The sequence below is a fragment of the Globicephala melas genome, chromosome 3 (genome assembly GCF_963455315.2).
Source record: "Globicephala melas chromosome 3, mGloMel1.2, whole genome shotgun sequence".
Lineage (NCBI taxonomy): Eukaryota > Metazoa > Chordata > Mammalia > Artiodactyla > Delphinidae > Globicephala > Globicephala melas.
This window is the reverse complement of record NC_083316.1, coordinates 56566377-56585815: the sequence shown is the minus strand read 5'-3', so window position 1 is coordinate 56585815 and position 19439 is coordinate 56566377. Positions and strand designations below refer to the sequence as shown.

The 19439-nt window shown below is 41.0% G+C and overlaps 1 protein-coding gene across 3 annotated transcripts in view; it reads left to right on the top strand.

Moving 5' to 3' along the window:
- ZNF366 (zinc finger protein 366) overlaps positions 1-19439 on the top strand; it is a 328855-nt gene that overhangs the window by 146041 nt on the left and 163375 nt on the right. For all 3 annotated transcript variants that reach the window (XM_060295874.1, XM_060295882.1, XM_060295875.1), the window contains one exon: positions 2245-2434. The gene's annotated coding sequence lies outside the window, so the exon portion shown is untranslated. The remainder of the gene's footprint in view (positions 1-2244; positions 2435-19439) is intronic.

Sequence of the window (19439 nt, the reverse complement as noted above, 5' to 3'; positions counted from 1 at the left end):
AATTATGGTATTCTGGGTATTTTGCTTCCTTTTTAACTTGTTTCAGTTATTTTATTTGGGTCTGTATATTTTTTTCCAATATTATTGGATTTTTTTCTCGATTCTTTGTAACTTTTTTTTTTTCTTTGTAACTTTTTAATGAAACTAATCCATCAGGTTATAATTCAATTTGGGAAATAAATAGACAATAAAATATTTTTGACACATTTTAATAACAATGTTTTATTAGGGGGTGTGGGAGGGAGTACCAGTAAACAAAGAAATAAATTACATATTGTTGGTCCTAAAATACCTTTCATAGTTTACTGTGAATCTTTTTATATTTAAAAATTTGAATTTTCTTTGTTTTCAAAAGCTAATTGACAATGGAAATTTCTTTTAAACATTTCCATATGCATTTCTGCCCCATAATTAAATCAACTGCTGATGTTACGTTCCACTACATAAATCAAATTTGTTCCTATTTCAAGAACCTTGCAAAACGTCTATAAAGCAATAATTGGAAAGAAAATGCTGGCCAAAACATTGTTAGCAAAATGAAATCTAGTGAATGTCAAATTGATCAGATAATTCCAGAGAGCTGGGAGGCAGTGCTTTGGCCACAAGGACATCAGATTTAAGTGGAACAATTCAGACCTATAATATTTCCAAATGCTTTGCCCATCTTTAACTTTGCACGACTTCTGGATTAAGTAGACAACCAGCATGTTCTATCCTAAGTACAGTTGTCTCTTGGTGTCTGTGGGGTACTGGTTCCAGGATCCCCCACGGATAACAACGTTCGCCGACGCTCAAGTCCCTTATATAAAATGGTGTCGGAGGGTCAGCCCTGCATACCCGCAGATGTGGAACCCATGGGTACGGAGGGCTGACTGTGCAGTGCTTCTCTGCAGCTTTGTTGCGCTCGAGGGCAAAAACCTGATAATCATGACCGGAAGGGAGAAGTAGAAACTTTTAAGCACTCAGGTTTTAAAAAGCCACGTTTAGAAGTGTTATATTGACTTTCATTTTCAAAGAAGACATGTTCTAGGGCGATCCCTCAGCCTGTAATAGTTACAGAGCTTCTGCTAATGCTGGCTGGCTCCCCCTTTAGTGGGAATTCAGAGAACAGTGAGCTTGTCCTCCGTGGTTTGTTCACACGAATTCTTCTTTTCTAGTAGCTCACCTGTTAGAAAACAACAACAACAACAGAAAACAAAAAATGAAAACCTTTCCAAACCAACTGAGGATTATGCACATGGTAACTACAAGAGGTTAAAAACAATCTCATTCCTCCAGTCGGTTGGCTGAATTAGCTTATTTTACTGGGCTCCTTGGCTATCGTTTCGTGGTTTTTCTGTGCAAAAATACTCTTAGCATCTGCATTTAAAAATCGACAGCATCTCCTATCAGTTACTCTGGATGTAATTTTAATCCACACTGCCTCATAAATTAGAAGCCTATGAGCCCTTCTACCTCCTTTCCCTACAGCCATTGTCCTGTGGCTCCTGAAAGCTGTCTCTCAGATTCATCCCAGTCCTCTGTTTCTACTGACAAAGTCTGCGTTCAGGCCAAGCAGCATTAACCTGGATTTGTGCACTATTCTACTGAGTCTCTTACATTTCTTGCTCTCTTTACATGGTCCCTGGTCCCCTGTGGGATCTGTGTTTAAAAGCTCTAGTGAAAAGGCATTCAGGACTGTCACTACTTAGCCTTTAATCTACCTCTCTAGCTTCTCTCAAAGCTCTACCATTTACCTCTTTGTACAGGCCTCAAAACATGGACGTTTTGGGGGGAGTTTGGGCTTTGGGGGCAGGTAAGGGTTCTAATTCTGACTCGGCCTCTTATTCATTGATTAACTGTGGGCCAATTAATAACTCGATATTTCATGCAATGTTCTGGGCACTGGGGGGTGGGGTAGAGTGGGATGGGGGTCTATAGTGAACTAAATAGACCAAGTCCCTGCTCCTATGGAGTGTATGGTCTAGTGGAATCACTAGGTACTTAGGACAGCGTGTTTCTAATAAGCAAATTGTGTCAGAGATCATTAGTTGCCTACCAAAATATCCATTCTCCCCATCTCCCAGATGGGAATTTGTTCTGCTGAAAAGATGGAAGTTCCCATATTCCCTTACTGCTTGAGATGGTCACTGCAATGTAATTGAAAGTCATTGAGTTAGGCTTCTGGGAAATCTGCTTAAAACGGGGCTGGCTCTGTTGGAAAACACTTCCATTTGCAATTTTCTTCTTCCTTTTTCTTCCCAGTTAGAATACAGATATGATGGTTGGAGATCCAGCAGCTATCTTGGCCAATGAGGCAGCTTTGAGAATGGGAGCTTTTGCTAAGGAAGGTAGAACACAAAGATAGAAGACAACCAGGTTACTGATGACTATGGAGGCTCCATATCAGCCTTGGATTGCCTGGCTTGGGACGTCTATGGGCGAGAAAAATTCAGTAAGTCTCTATCTCATTCAAATTTTCTTGAGTTGAGTTTTCTGTTTGTATAGTTGAACCCAAGCCTAAATTATATACAATGTAACTATACACAATCACCACTTACATGCTAGATTTGGAAGTCATGACTTTAAAGGGTAAGTAACAAATTACTTAACTGTACTCTTGATAATCATCTCTTGTTCTAGGATCATTTAAATAATCACAATGATGATGATAATGTCTAATAGTAAGATAATATTTATGTAAATAAATCTTGCCTTGACATAATCTACCTTAAATCAAACCTCAAGTTATCTAAAAATTGAGGACAAACTTACAGTACTGTATCTCATTCCTGCTTCAAATTGGTCTTAGTTTTCTCTATGTAAATTCTGAACTTTCATATTTACTTCAATTTCTGAATATGGTCCAGGAATGCCAAATACTTAACATACATGCCGCCACTGCACAATCCTGCGTCCATGCCAGACATTAATAGTTGATTATGGCATTTTCTCTGTCTCAGGCTCTTTCTCATATACCTTTTCAGCACAATGCCAGGCAGCTCCTGCCACTGGATCAGAATTGGCAGCAGACATATATTTATTGCAAGCCACTTTCAATAACTGAAAATGTTGGACAGAGTTGAATATTATAAGTTGATTTTTTTCTTCGAGTTTTCTTTAAGTATTGTACTCTAAACTTCCAGTTCATTGAGTGGACATTGCTTTTATGTCTTAGGTTTTAAAGAAAGGCAAATGGGGGCATATTTTGCTTACAGTAGTTCTAATATCAATATAGGTTAGTGAGCTTTAGGGAGTAGGTCACATTTACTTGGGCATCTACTGTTTTTAAAGCATTAAATAATAAGGATATAGAGAGAAAGTGGGAAATATAATGGTCTCTTCTCTCCGTGGATTTATAATCTAATAAGAGATAAAGGATACACCCAAAATTTAAAAATTATAGATATTAACAGTAACAGCTAATGGTGTGCCACAGATCTACAGGGAAGAGAAATTTAAATTTCTAAATGCTACCTCTATCATAATCATTGAAATAATAATAGCTAATACCTCATGAGGACTTCTATGTGATGGACCCCATATACTATGGCTTTTCTATACATAGAGGACACTGCACGGTTCATCCAGATTCCTCCTTCCCCAGGACCTCCCTCTAGATACACAAAGGTGGACTCGCAGTGTCATGTGCCCTGCATGACTGTTGGGGCCTCTTCTCATCCCATGGTTGGTTTACCCAGCTGATTGACTTGATCCAAGCTGAGCCAATGAAATTCTCTCTCCCTGGAATTTACATGGGCAATGAAGAGGCCAGGGACTGTAACCGTTGAAACTGAGCCGCATATCCACATGTTCCAGAAAGAATGGGCACCATTGCTGCTGCTGGGATCCCGGAATGGTACTAGTTCTTCCTCTCTCAGAGATTTACCGAGCTCGAAACCATAAGAACTATGGGGAGGTCCGTATGTGATATGAGTGTTTTAACCCACTCTTTCTTCCCTTCTTCCTTGAACACCGAGGTACCCCACTATTTCAGTACTTTACTTCTTTTTCTCTTTCTTTTTCTTCTTCCCTCCTTCCTTCCTAGCCAGAATCAGATGTAAATCAGAATCATATTTGCAGTGAAAGAACTTTTCCTAATACAGATACGTTATTTTCTTTCATTCTCACTACAACACTAGGAGGAGATAGCGTATCGCCAATGATCAAATAAGGACATTAAGGCTTAGCGAGATTATAGAATTTGACCCAAGATCACCCAGCTATTAGGTGGCAGGGCCAGGGTGCAGACCCAGCTAGATCCATGTGATTCTAGAGCCAGGACTTTAGGAAAATGTTTGGTCCTACAAGTGGTGAAGCAGCATTTTCCCATCCTCTGTTCTCTAGAAGATCAACAGATTGCTTTCAGATAGCCATGGTTCTGGACACAGCATTATTAGAGCTCAGGAAGAGCAACTCCCTGAAATGTGGACCTACCTCATCTCTTCTTTTTGGCCTCACTGTCATTGGGGTGCTTGCTTTCAAATACAGCAAAACCCACGTGGAAGATGATAGCACATAGTTTTTACTCTATTTGATATAGCAGGTGATGTATTTGTGCTGTATTTGATAGGGCAGATGAAGATGATAGCAACACCAATAATCTCTTCCATCAATAATCTCTTCCTATGATTTTCTTGAATATCCTCTAGCCATGCCCCCTTCTTTCTTAAAATGTAGCTTAAGACTTACTTCCACGAAGATTTTCTCAATTGATTTTATCCCATGCTTTTAAAATTTTTAACAGAGGTTGGAATGAAAGGGGGAAAAAAAAAGATGCTCACGCTCAAGTCTTGATGCATTGTATCGTGGGTATCTTCCATTTTTTGGAATGGGGTGTATCCTCCTTTGCCCCTTCAGGATTTCTTATTCTACCTGCTCTCTAGCCAGTAGACTGACCTCCTTGGACCACATAAGGGGGCTTCATTTGGTCTTGGCCAATGAGAGAGGGAGAGAGTAGATTAGGGAGAGGAAGGAGATGGAGATTGGGGTATTACTCCCTGTCTTCTCCCTATGGGGTCACCTCAGGCTGGCTGTTTCTCTGGACTAAAAGTCACTTCTCTTACATTATGCTTCTCAGCACTTCTCATTTTGGGTTCCAGTAATTGCTCCTTCCCCTCTCTCCTTCAGCTCTAGGAGTGGTAGCAGCTCCACTATTCCTTGCCCAGGGGTTCTGCACTACCCCTTATGGTTTCCTGTGTCCTGTCTGCTCCCATAAATAGTCCTTCCTTGGATCATCCTCATGTAGCGCGCTTCTGTTTCCTGCCGGCGTCCTGAGTGATGCTAATTCTAAGCGCTTCTCCTAACTAGTCCTTCTGTGCCCTCTTGTCCTGCATTTTCATTGACATGCAAACTTGTTCTGTGTTCAGCACTCTCTGGGAGAGTCCAGTCATTCAAAACTAACCATTAAAACTATTATTCAACAGGCAGTCACTCTGTAAATTTATATTGCATTAGGCTAACCAGAAATCATAAATTCACATTTAGAGAGAAGACAATGTTGGTAGTGAGTCTGATTTACGGAAATCATTCATTATACTCCTTTCCCATCCCTGCCCCTTTAATGGTATCACTGTGTGTATTTTCAGGGGACATCCACATGTCTCTATGTAGAAAAACTGGAGGGACTGTGGATGTCGATGTTTCTTGGACAAGCACTTATTGGGTTTGCTCTGAAAATTCCATTCAGTTGAATTCCTCAGGCTACCTGGAAAAATATGCATAACCCTGAAATTTGAGGGCAAAATCAGACTTCCATCCCAGAGCTGTCTCCAGATTATGTGTCATAATTTGTACCTAATATTTTTACAATCAAATTAGAATTGACCTGATTGTTAGAAGCTAGCATGGCTTTTTTTTTTCCAGTTTTTTTTTCACACTTGCCAACTTACAGTTAAAAATATGGAAACTCAGAAGGTCAGACAACATCATCCAATGGTAACTTGCTGTGCACAATGACTGTCTTTGAATTTAGTTGCGTTGCCCAAAGTGGGGGTGATTTGGTTGTCCATGAACATTAGATCCTGAGAAATGCTATTGACTATGGGACTTGCTTATGATGATTTGACTATGATTTAGGATATAGCTAGCTTTATGCAGACTTATTCAGATTTTGTAACTGAATAATTTACTTTCTCTACGTGGGGGTGGGGGGGGTGTGGAATTCATGGCATAGTAAGCTGATTGAACCATGAACACAAAAGCCCTGAAATTTAGGGTAGAGAATTCATGCAGAAAATACACTATCAGTAAAGTCATCGCTGTTTTGCTCAAAAGGGATGGAAGGTATGCTTGATCAGATTGCAGCAGGTGTTGCCTGGCTTGAGAACATGATCCCTCAGGAGGGAGTCAGACAGAGCTTAATTTTTTCCTGGTTGAAGTGCTTGTGCACGCGGTAGAATTTCCTCTTAATTTATTATGCAACATCAGTTCCTCTATATGCTATTTCTTCTGCCAAATCACCTATTCTTTGTATGACTTCGTCTCAAAAGTCCGTTCCCAATCTCCAAAATCATATGTACATGTAGATCAGTATTCACAAACTGCTATGTTCCATCTTCCTCAATGTTGGGTTCTACCACTGGAGTCCTGACCAGGACGGTTGCTCTTAACAATTAAAGAAAAAGAAGTGGAGATTTTAGCTTCTGCTGCCTCAGGATTAAGAGAAAGGTAGATGTATGACAGGTCAGGCTTCTGTGAAGCAGACTCTCAGATGGAGATTGGGGTGCAGTATATTTATGGGGGAATAAGGGAAGCAGGATCAGCAGAGGGATAAGCTGGCCTGTGATGCAGCCACAACAGACGCTGCAGCCAACCCCATGGTGAGGCTCTGGAGCTGGTCTGGCCTTGCAGAGTTATCTGCGGTTGAGGCAAAGGGCCAGGTTTTTATACTGTTGTGTACTGATGAGAAATGCTATTTCCCAGGCAGCCCCAGGGAATTGGGGTGTGGCCTTGGGTTAGGCAGCTGTCTTCAGCTTAGGCAGTCACTGGTATGAGGGCTCAGCTGTGAGCTAGCAATACCCAACAATCAACACTGCCAGCAGCTGCTGGACTGAGTGCTTCCGTTCTGAAGGGTGGTGAGCAGCATGACTGCTGGGCGCTGATCCCATTTGTTCCTCTTGGTCAAAGTCTCCCCTCTTTGTCTAGTTGCTCTGGTACTTAGCTAGGAATGTGAACAGTAGAGAACTATTGGATTAGAAAATATTCTCTTTCTTTTCAAACTATGCAGGAACTTCCTAAGATGACCAGCCACCTTAAAGTGCAGATGAGCTTCATTTGTTCAAAATATAACTTGCCTTATCAAATATATTTTCATAAAGAGAATGTTCCCAGGGACACCCCCGTTACATAAGGCTGAATGCATGGGGATATGGGCGTGGACTGTGCACATTTCACAGAGGTCTTCTCCAGGGGACTCTAGCTTTCAGTGAGGTCAAATCTTACCCTTCTCCAGAGGTAGCTCAAGGTCTGGCCTTTGGAAAGTCACTGTTTTTGGATTGGTAAACTTGAAAACTCACTTTTGTTTTGGTTTTAACTCTTCTTGAAAAATCTCACTTTTCTACCCTAGGAAGTGAAAGCACAGAGGGTCTTTCCTTCAGAGGCAGCCTGGGGTTATGATGTGAACATGGCTTTGGGGTCAGAAACCTGGTTCCCTAATCTGGCTCTTCTGTCTCTTAGCTCTATGAGCCGCAAGCAAATCCCTTATTGTTTCTGCGTCTCAGTTTCCTTAACGTATGAGATGAGTTGTAGTAAAGATTGTGTTAATAAACATGAAAAAGCTTTATAAACTGTACTGTACGGTTCGAATGTCTCGTTACACTTGTTAGAGCTGGAAGAAAGCTGGGTGATTGTCTTGGCAAGCTCTTCAGTGGCCAGATGATGCACAGAGTCCCAGGGAGGTCAGAGGACTCGCCTAAGTTTGCACATCTGGTTAGTGGCAGAGCTGGAGCCAGCCCCCAGCCCTCTCAGCTCCCAGGCTAGTACTTTTCCATGACACAAGTCTGCCTCCAGTCTCTCTCCCCACAGTTCCTCTCACTGCAGCATGGGGAGACTGTGTGTGCCGTTCACTCCCACGGAGCTGCCGAAAGGATTTCAGAATGGCATAATGTTTGCCAAAGCTTTGAGTCTGTAATCTGGAAACAAGACACTCTTCAAATCTGAAGAACTCTTATTCAAAAATTGTTACCTTAGTCATTATGCTAAAATCCCCTTGGGCTACAGTAAAGAGGAGAAGAGCTCATCTTGTATTGGTAATAGAATTACTGAGCCTGTACGTCTATTTGTGCATGCGTGTGTTTGTGTGTGTGTGTGTGTGTAGCTAGTCAGAGAGAGGAAGACAGGGAAAGAAGAGGAGAGAGAAGAGAGTCTCCTTAAAAAACAAATTACTGTACCATATATTTTGTATAATTTCCTATCCCCTTTATTTAATAAGTCCAAATTAAGAGTTCTTGTAATTCTCTTGCATCAGCAGATAGGCTCTCAGCATCCTTGAGTGCTGCAGGGCCTGCAGTTTTTCTGCTTTTCTGTAGGTATTCATTTCCAAAATTTCATTACCATCCCCCATGTCAGTCATTCACTCCCATGCAATCCATTTAAAACATCCAGCACACTCTGGGGGCCAGAAGGACAAAGCTCAGAAAAGGCCAAGCCTATTCATTTGGTATGTTGAGGAGCTGCCAGTGTGAAAGGGGAGAGGAGGCCCAGCAGGGTTCCCCCAAGGTAGCCAGCAGACGATGTGGCAGCATCTGATCCCAACCCACCTCCCCTCTCCAGGAAGGTGCCCTTTTATTTTGCTGTATGCTTCATGCGTGGGAGTCTGGAGGCAATACAATTGGTGAGCGAGAACAGAGATGAGAAAAATTCCTTTAGCAGGATAATAAAAATGTAAGCTGAATATTGTTAAGAAATATTTGCACATGCCATGTACGGGCAATCGCCTCTATTCAGGAATCAGAAGACTGGGATTCCAGCGCTGGCCTTGCCATCAGCTGGTCGTGTGATCTGGGGCAAATTTTTGTTTGTTTCTTGTGTGGTTTTTTTTTTGTGTTTTTTGGCCATGAGGTATGTGGGATCTTAGTTCTCCGATCAGGGATCGAACCCGTGACCCCTGCAGTGGAAGCGCGGAGTCTTAACCACTCGACCACCAGGGAAGTCCTTGGGGCAAGTTTTTTAACCTCCCACAAACTTCAGCATCTTCAGTTATTAAGTGAGGATAATGAAACTTGCTTTAGTTATTGCACGATGAATGTAAAAGTGCTTGGTGACGTGAACAGCTTTATACAAATGTAAATTTATTTTATGCATTAGCTATGAATTATTTACCTGATTTCAATATGCTTCTCCTATATGATAGGCAAGCATGTAGCTTCTAAGGGGATCATGGTGGCTGGCTCCCTTTGCCTTTGAAAGTACAGAGCAGCACAGCAATGCTGTCCAGCTTTTCCTTATTAAGAAGGAAGTCATCAAGGGGTAAATCTGACAAAGGAGCCTCATGGAAGCTTTTGAGCTATTGCCTTGGGCTGCACTAACATTGGAGTTTGGCATCCGGGGCTGTCATGCTAAGCAGGCCAGGAGATTCCTCACAACAAGGTGTCAGTAGAAGGTGCCACACCGTAGCTCTTTGGCATCAATCATTTCCAGCTATGCTTAGAAACGCTAATCAATTTTTCATCATCCCCTAGGAGTGCCAGCTTGAAAAACACAGTGTGAAAAATGCCCAAGGGATGCCCATTCTCTGCCTTCTGCCACAGAGGGGTCCATACAGACAGTCCTGCTGGCAGGGGTAACTCCCACAAATGAGCTACTGCCTCAGGAGCAGGTGGTGAAGAAGGAGGGGGGCGTGGCTCCCATACCTTTATTAGCAATTTTCTGTGTGTGGCATTTAAAACTGAAGAAGGATTAGATACTATCTCTTGGCTGAGCCTAAAACTCAGAAATCCATTCACTAGGTTGCTGCTCTCAGAAACACTGTTACACGAGCACCATAGTGCTCTCTGCCCTCAGGATGGACGTTAACTGTTTCGGAAGTGTTTCTGTTCTTGTACCTGACTATTTTCTCTGTCCTCAGTGGGGAAGAGTCATGCTCCTCTATACATAAAAAATTCAGCATATGGGTTCAAGAACTTTCAGGGACTGAATACATCAGTATACCAGAGTTGGGTTGGGTGTATTGATGTCTGGTGGCTAAGAGATTCTTTCCTTAAGCTCTTCAGCATCCAGCAGAATTACTTCAATTTTTATGTTGGAGGACGAAAATGGAATTTGTGGTCCACAAGAGGCACAGCTAGCCTAGACTTGGAGAAAAGGGGGAATTCCATGACCTTGGCATGGAGTTAGGCCCAAGAAGTGAAATGCAAATCTTTTCTGATTCACATCATTTTGTAGTATGGGTTCTCTCAGATACTGGAAGCCTGGATTCCTTCAAATCTGTCTATTTAGTTCTATAGGAAGAAAATTCCAGAGGTTGTAGAGAAAGTAAAAATTAGAGACAGAGACAAAGTGAATTGTAGGTTTAAGGTAATTGGAGTAAGGGCTTGATGATCCAAGTTAAAATCCTGACTCAGCTCAGAGACCCTAGGAAAAATCACCATTACTTATCTGAGCCTTAGGTTTACCTGGAAAAAAAAATGGAGGCAATTGTAGCTGCCTTCTCCACTAGCATCCCACCTATGTCACAGTTGTTATGATGGGCAAGAAAGTTTTTTGCAAACTATAAAGCACAATGCTTCCAGTATGAGACACATCTTGCTCATGTATGTGCACATGAATGTATGTAAGTGAATATGAACCAAGCATTTCGTTCACAAGTGGGTTTGAGGTTTTCATTTAAATTTTCTTTTTGTTTGCTAATGGGGTAAATTAGGTGCAAATATGTCAGCGAAGAGACATCATCCGCGATGTTTATGACAGGGTGGACGCATCAGCCAATCTGTACTCCCCTGTAAACTGGAAATCTACAAGTGCAGAAATTATGCCTCAGTTCAACTTTGTCCTTGGGTGGGTGTCACATTAGTCTTCAGAGAGAGACAGGTGGTCCTGTAACAAGGCCCCAAGTGTCAAAGTTCTGCTGTAAGAGAAGAGTGTCAAAACCACAGAGGGACTCAACATTCCTTTTCTATTCCTAGAAAGTCCCATGATGGTTTAAAATATTTTCCTTCACATCTCCCTGGTCTGACAAAGGCTTTATCTGACCTTAAAAAATATTTTCAAGAACTATTTTAAGGTTCTGTTTTGATTTAGTTTTGGATGAGATTCTTAGGGAGAAAGAAATCTTTAGTTTTTTCCTTTTAAAACAGGCATTTTTACATGAAAATCCCCTTGAATTAAAGCGACAGTCTCTATGTAGGGAGAGATCACTGCTCTGCAATGGTCATTATGGAACTAGTCACAGACTTTATATGCAAAACAAAAATTGTTTTCCCTTCCACTACAAGGAAACTATCGAATTCCAACTCCACAGTATTAGGCCAAGTTCACTCAGTATGGCTTTCAAGCACAACAGGCAAAGCGTTGAATAAACTTCCCACTGGCATTGCCCTAAAGTTGCATCGCTAACCTTGGAAGCTAAAGCCGTTGAAATTAAACAACAGACCAAACGTAAAGACAACCTATTGTGTTTCCATGTAAAAAGGACCCTCAGGTTTTCTTATGAAGTTCAAGACCAGTGGAGGCTTAGAAATGTTTCCCAAGAACAACATTTTTTTTAAATCTTTTTTTTAAATTGAAGTATAGTTGATTTACAATGTTGGGTTAGTTTCTGGTGTACAGCAAAGTGATTCAATAATATATATATCATATATTTATTCATACTCTTTTCCATTATTGGTTCATTACAGGATATTGAATATAGTTCCCTGTGCTATACAGTAGGACCTTGCTGTTACCAAGAACGATATTTTTAAGCGAAAGAGAGAGACTTAGTAGACGAATTTTGTGGCAGCTACATTTAATAGTATAAATGTACACTTTATAATGGTACCTTTTATCCAGAGAACTCAATGAACCAAAGTATCAAGTACTCACCAATTTCTCAGTCCTTACATCTTTAAATTCATTTTATCCATAGACTTTATGTAATTTTCTATCAGCTTTTGGATCTGGATGGAGGTGGTGGTGGTGAGGGGGACACTGTGTCACCATTGGATCTCTTTATCAGTTGAGATGGAACTCAGATTCCAAGGATCCTTCTTCCTGCAAGTCATATTGAGTTTTTTAGTGGACCGGAGACTAGAGGTCTTATTGGCAACAACCTCTACTTCTGTTAATCTAAACTCCTGATGGTTTTTTTCAAAAGTGTATTTCTGTATGGTAACAAGTTACTTGAACCAGTAGAGCCTTCCGTTGCTCTTCTCTTCCACTTTTGCTTTCATGGTAACCAAAGCTCTTGACCCTCATCAACGTGAGTGAAATAAGAGAGTGAAGGACTGGGAGGTGGTTGGTTTCTCCATGTATTGAATAGTTCTACTGGGCTTTGATTCGTGACTGGAAAATCACTGACTTCTGGCTAACCTGAATTTCTGCATCTTCATTTTAACCTAATATTGCTGCCTTGATTCAACCTGTAGATGTCTGTAGTAAATAAGATCATCGGTAATGACAATAAAGCAAGAGATATACACTTTGAAAATGTAACCTTGTGGCTGTTATAAAGTACTGTGAATTGTCTGCCAGCACACTTCATAATATCTTACAATTTTAGTGGGAGAAAAAAATGTTAGCCTCTATTTTGCTGACTAAGGGCTTGCCCCTACCATCTTATAATTGAGAATGTTCAAGATGGTCTCATTTCAGCATTAGTGTACATTGAGTATCACATTCCAAGAATGAAATCAGATGAAGAGCTAAGACCTTGTTCCAAAATTATGAAGAGGCCAGAGGAAGAATGGGACCTGATAAGCCATCTGCACTCCTGCTCCCAACAAATCTGCACAAGTTGCCTGTAAAGTCATGGTCGGTGGCAACCGCCTTGATGGGAGGTTCTCTTGACCTTGGGGCATCTCTGAGCGTTTGCCTTGGGGTGGATGAAAACTGAAGCACCGTCTATACTTTTCAATACGCTCAACTTACTCGTTAAGTCCATGGATGATCACTGTGCTGCATGAATTCTGTAACTAGCCTGTGGCCAACTTTGAGAGTGGTAGCTGGTTCTGGTCCAGTGATAACCACTCCAGCTGCAGTTATAAGTCATAGGGAAGTTGTGAAAGAGCCTCTAGCAGAGGCTAGCAAACTTGAAGCTGTTTGTTTAGAGACCACAGAGAAACTGATACCAACAGCTGAACCGTGTCCTATCCAGAGGAGGGCGGCAGCTTCAGACATTCCTCTCAGTTTCAGTCTCAAGCCCCATCTTCTCCTCATTGTTTCCTTTCAGTGTGCCAGTCTGTGTTCCTTCCCCATGACAGTACTGTCTTGGTTTTTAAAGAACACAACATTCTGCTGCTGTGAATAAAGTCATTAAGGTTGTTTTGAATTCCAAAGCATTTGATTGAGGTGGCTATCGGTATAAGCAGCATCCTTTTCTCCAAGGAATGAATTCCCAGTCCCCCCTTTGGAAACTGACTCATAGCAGGGCAATGGCACAGAAGGGTGAGAACTGGAGGTGAAAAGTTGTGTCTCCAGTTAAAACTGGAGATGATACTTAGAAATTATTATTTGAAACCCTGAAAAAAAAAAAAAGCATTACCTACTGACTCACTGATCCTATTTCCTTAGGACTTTCAATTCAGAGTGATATAATTTACCTACAGTTATCAGAACATTTTTTGTGTTTTACTTTATCAATAGCAATCAACACTATAGAAATTCAAGACAAAGTAATTTCATATAATTTTAGAAATGATGTAATTAAAATGAATCCTAAAACCAAAGAAAAAAATCCAAGGAAAATAACAAAGAGAAATAGATTGGAGGCATAAGGACCCAGGAAACATTTTTTAAAGAAAAACACCTAAACTATTTTGATTTGATTTTTACTCTTCTGTGAAGGTAACAAGATTGTCTGAAACTTGGGAAACCATTGGTAGAAAACTGAAATGAAACAACACAACACAAAACAGAATTGGGATCAAATCTTCACCAAATCTGTTACCCTCTCTAAGAGCCAAGTGTAACTTTGAAACTTGATGCCAGTGCACAAGTGGTCCAAGTTACTACTGCCTTTGCTCTTTTTAATATGTTGGCTGATTATGGAGCTAATAATAAATATAATTGAAAATCACTGTTGGATCCTTTGAAGTTTGCTGCCAAATAACGTTTTGTAGAAGAATATACATATATATAAAAAAAAAACCTTGAGGGAAACTTCAAGCAATACTTTAAATACTTCAGAATCAACAGTCCTAGTGTTAGATTTACCTCAAGAAGTTCATAGTGATTGTAAAATATAATATTAACTCAAGAAAGCACTCACTCAGGCTTCCCTGGTGGCACAGTGGTTGAGAGTCCGCCTGCCGATGCAGGGGACATGGGTTTGTGCCCCGGTCCGGGAAGATCCCACATGCCGTGGAGCGGCTGGGCCCGTGAGCCATGGCTGCTGAGCCTTGCACATCCGGAGCCTGTGCTCCGCAACGGGAGAGGCCACAACAGTGAGAGGCCCGCGTACCGCAAAAAAAAAAAAGAGAAAAAAAAAAGAAAGCACTCACTCTAATTTCCCATCTCTAATAAATGTCACCAGGGCAGTCATTGTCCTAATTACTTTATTTCTGCCTGGCTTTGACTGAAATTAATTTTTTATTCTGAAACAAATATGTGACCAGGACAAAGTACTCAAATTAATCAGCTGTTGTTAGTCAATTTCATCCATGGCTTTGGAAATGATGCCATTAAGACAATGTGGTTCTTTAGCAGAAACAATGTCATTCTGCCCAGACTTTCATTTTAGGACAGGGTTTCTGCAGTGAATTAAGAGTCTCTAGAAATGGTGCAGAGCTACAATAACAGCTTTCTGGTTTTGATTATAAGGCAGAATGATTTCTGGTTTTCTGTAATATTTGCATGTGAATGGGATTCCATTCTTTTCTCATTTAGATGCAGTGATCAGGTGAGAGAAATCTGAGCCCATTCCATCAAAGCTCCATATTGTGACCAGAATACAAATCACTCAATTCTGGTTCCTTAAGAAATATAGCTTATTTTAAAACAGAGAGAGTATTCAGGGCAATGCACAAATGAGAATTAGAGATGGTGCTCAAGAAACCATGCACATTTGAGCTGAAGTCACGATGTATTGCTCTGGGTTTCATGGTAGCTCAGAGCATATCTCTACCAAAATGCTTTCATAACACTCTTCTAGGGCACTGAATTTTGAAAATCAAGTGTACACAAATAAATACAGCTTAAACAGAGGCGGGGTGGTGGGATGTTATCCCAACCATCACCATATTCATGACTCTAAGGAGATGACTAACTGAGGTAAGAGGCATCAAAGCCCATTGATTTCGGCAGAGGTGTGAACAGTGAGGAAAACGGAGTGGTGAGTTCTAGTCTCCATTCAAACCTGGGAAAATTACTGAAGTGCCTTTCCTTTACTTAATTTTCATCCCCTGAAAATGGGATGGTGATGTGTATACCTAACCACAAGGCTGATCAAAATCTCTGGAAAGGGCTTTTTCAGAGACATGGTCCTCCGTGCCCAATGATAAAAAAAAAAAAAAGGCTCAAGGCTGAACTAGACTTTCTTCAAAGTAAAGTGAAGCCTCTTATTTCATTATTATTGTTTATATTTTCAGTCAATTAGTGCCTCTTCCAAACCCCTGTCATTTCCTGTGTCGAAAGACTTTTTAATGCCAGTTTGGCTTCACAATGAACAACGTTTATTTTTCTCCCATGTGACTGTCCTAAAAATATTTGAAACAGCTGTCATGATGCCCTTAGTATATTCTCTCCAGGCTAAACAAGTCCAGTTCTTCATAGACCAGGGTTTTAAATTCTCTTGTTGTCTTAGGCTCTCCTAGCTGGATGAGTTTAAGTTTACAAAGGTCTTTTCCAATGGTGAGATCTTGGGAGCAGAATATGGGGCTCAATTGTGATCTGTCCATGTGGAATCTGGCAAGAATTGTTGCTTCACATATTCAGCCTACCATGGCTCTTTAAAGACAGCTGAAGTTGAATCAGTTATTTTTGGAGGCCACATCATATCATTGGCTCATGTTGAACTTGGAGTCAATTAAAACCGCAAGTCTTTTTCACACATGCTCCTGCTAAGCCACTGTGTGTGTGTATAGCTATATATAGTTATTAACTGTTGAGTGCTTATTATGGGCAAGGCAATGTGCTAAATGCTTTGCATCTTTTGCATCTCATTTAATCCTCACATGAACCCAATGACATAGTAAGTATCCTTAGCCCCTACTGTGGGTAGACTGAGGCTCATACAAGCAGAGACTTACCTAAAGAGCTCTGACTCCAAAGCAGGTACTCTTGAACTTGATGCTCTTTGGCCTTCTAAAATGGCATGATGTTTTTGTTGCTAACCTTTCTTGGAAGGGGAATGCAGAGGATCCATCATCAAAGAGCAGAACCGTTAAATATAAAGCAGGTTACACTTGCCCTTCCTTTTAGCCAGCTGAGATCTTTTTGGATCCTGGTCTTGTCCCCAGATATATTAGCCATTTCCTTAAAGCTTCATGCACCCATGTATTTCATCAGCTGCCATCGCTACTCTCATTCAAGTCATTGCTTCAAAAAAATAGAACCAGGCCAAGGACAGAGCCTCTAGATCCACACCAGAGCCTCCATCAGGTTGGCATTGATTACCACTCTGACCACGTTACAGATCCATGGTACTGTGATTCAGCTCACATTTTTTTTTCCTCTTGTCCATCATGAAGACCTTGCCACATCCCTTGCTAAAATTAAAGTGCAGAATTTCTAAGCCATGCTGCTATTGAGTCTAGCATTACTGCCGCAGAGAGCAAGAAGGAGTGGTCTGGCAAGATTTGCTCATTGTGAATCCGTGTTATTTTTAACTGATCACCATTTCCTGTGCTAAGGAGGCATGGTCCAGTCCTAACTCTCCATTCTAGCCTCTGGTTTGGGACTGAAATCAAGGTCACCACTTTCCAGTTTATAGCATCAGCCTTCTCCTCTTTGAACATTTGTTCTACATGTGACCACATTTAGTTTTCCTATTTTTCAAAAGAAACATTAGTGACTGTGGTTGGGTGTGCAAGTTCTTTTTATATCTTGGAAGACATTTTTTCTTGGCAAGTAGATTTGAACAGATTTAGGACACCTTATCATATTTGCTGAACCTTTTTTTCAGGCTGAATATAATTTTATTTTACAAAGGAAACAGAAGTAAAATGATCTGCATTTTATTTCTTTCAAGCTATTGAGATGCATTTGGTCCTATCAGTAAAGCATAATACATCATTACTTCTCAGTTTGGGATCTGCTTTTTAAAACTGATGTTCCAAGGTATGTACATACCCTTGTGATATGAAATAAAGATAATAATATAGGATGCATCAGTATCCTAGGAAAACAGCAGATTAAGAGGTAGAACTCATACTACACTAGATATTTGCAAACTGTAGTACACAGTATAACTCAGCTGAACGGAGAGAATAGAACTTCTTCAGTTTTTTGGTAATTAAATGCCAAACCTTTACACTAACTTTAGTCTGATACGAAAATTTAAACTGTTTCTCTAGGAAATAATGTCATTGGAATAAAAACCATCAGTCTCTAAAGGTTGCTTTCACCTTTTCTTGCTTTTTTTCCCCAAGATGATATTCAAGGAGGAGGGGAATTTTTTTTTTTTTTTTTTGCAGTACACGGGCCTCTCACTGTTGTGGCCTCTCCCGTTGCGGAGCACAGGCTCCAGACGCGCAGGCTCAGCGGCCATGGCTCACGGGCCCAGCCGCTCCACGGCATGTGGGATCTTCCTGGACCGGGGCACGAACCCGTGTTGCCTGCATCGGCAGGCGGACTCTCAACCACTGCGCCACCAGGGAAGCCCGGAGGGGAATTTTTATGTCATGACAGCCTGTGCAAAGATGGAATGACTGGCCTCATGCCAGTTCTCTGTTTACACTGTCTCCTTGACCGGCCTCTAACGTGATGGCCTGGGAACACTTGGCTTTTGGCTTTCTGGGTGCTCTGGTGGCCTCCAAATTTCCTATACATGACCAATGAACTTATGATCCATTCTTTTGGTTTGTATGTGCTCCCAAGAAAGATAAACCAACCCTCTGGATGACTCAACTTTCTTTCAGCTCTCACAGGAGGCAAATCCTAGGGTTTCTATGACTTCTCTATCCAATACCCTGGGCGGATGGTTCATCCCAGCCTCTGTTTCTAGGTCAGCTTGTCCCACCACACTGGGCCTCATAGCTTGCGCTCCATCAAATATCCATCCCATGCAGGAGCTGGGGTTAGCTCATGAGTGCCAATTAGACTTCTCTCTATGTGATCATGCATTTGACCTCTACTCCCAGAATCCAATGTGGGAACTAAGCAAAGATAACCTTGCCCTTGGTGCTCCCTCAATGTATTTAACACCCCCACTTCTGCAGGCCAAGGCTCATAGAGGAGAAGTCAGGAACAGATCTTACTGTTTACCCCTTTGACTTCTCTCAGTTCTCCTCTGCTCCCTTTCCAATTTCTCCAAGACAGGAAAAGAGCTGGCATTTCTTTGGTTTCCCCAACATTATGACTTAGTTCTTTCTAATTCCGGCTAAGCTATAATAGTAGGTGTTAGTATCTCCTCCATGTAGCAGTAATTCTTTCTCTCTGAGCTGGGTCCACAGAGTTCAGTTGTTGATAGACTGAGGGGAAGACAGAAGAATTTGAACAATTTTGCCTCAAGGCAATGAAGGGCCTGACTTTCAAGGCTATCTTCCTGCTGCTTATTTTTATTTTATCTAATCTAATCTCATCTAACCTAATCTAATCTAATCTAACATACATATGTTATATATATACACTATATATATATGTATATGTATATATCTGTATGTATGTCTGTATATCTGTATATATGTCTGTATTATAACTTGTTTAAAGGTCTATTCCCATGGGTGAATACACAAAGCTTCCTTACCGTGACTTATTCTGGCTTCTCTAATGAAGTACCTGGCACTAAATGAGTGGGGCACTTGGGTTGTATCCCTCTCCATTTTTAGAGAACTGCCTTCATTCACTTAGGGGTAGACAGCAATAATTACTGTTAGACAAGGAAACAGGAAGTTCCAGTATCTTTTCTTTGGATGTTAAAAAAGTGTATATTGCTCTCATAAAAATTTGCAGCGAATGACTATGTTACTCTTGGGAAATGTATTTTGGATTCTGAAGGTTCACCTTCATAAGCCTCAACAATGTGCATTTGATTAAAGAGGAAATGGCAATGGGTCAAAGCAGGAGGATGGATTTGAAGTTAGGAAGGCTGAATCCTCAACCATTGGTAGTAACTTGCTGGGTTGACTCAAGCCAGTTGCTTGATCACTGCCTGCCTTGTTTCCCTG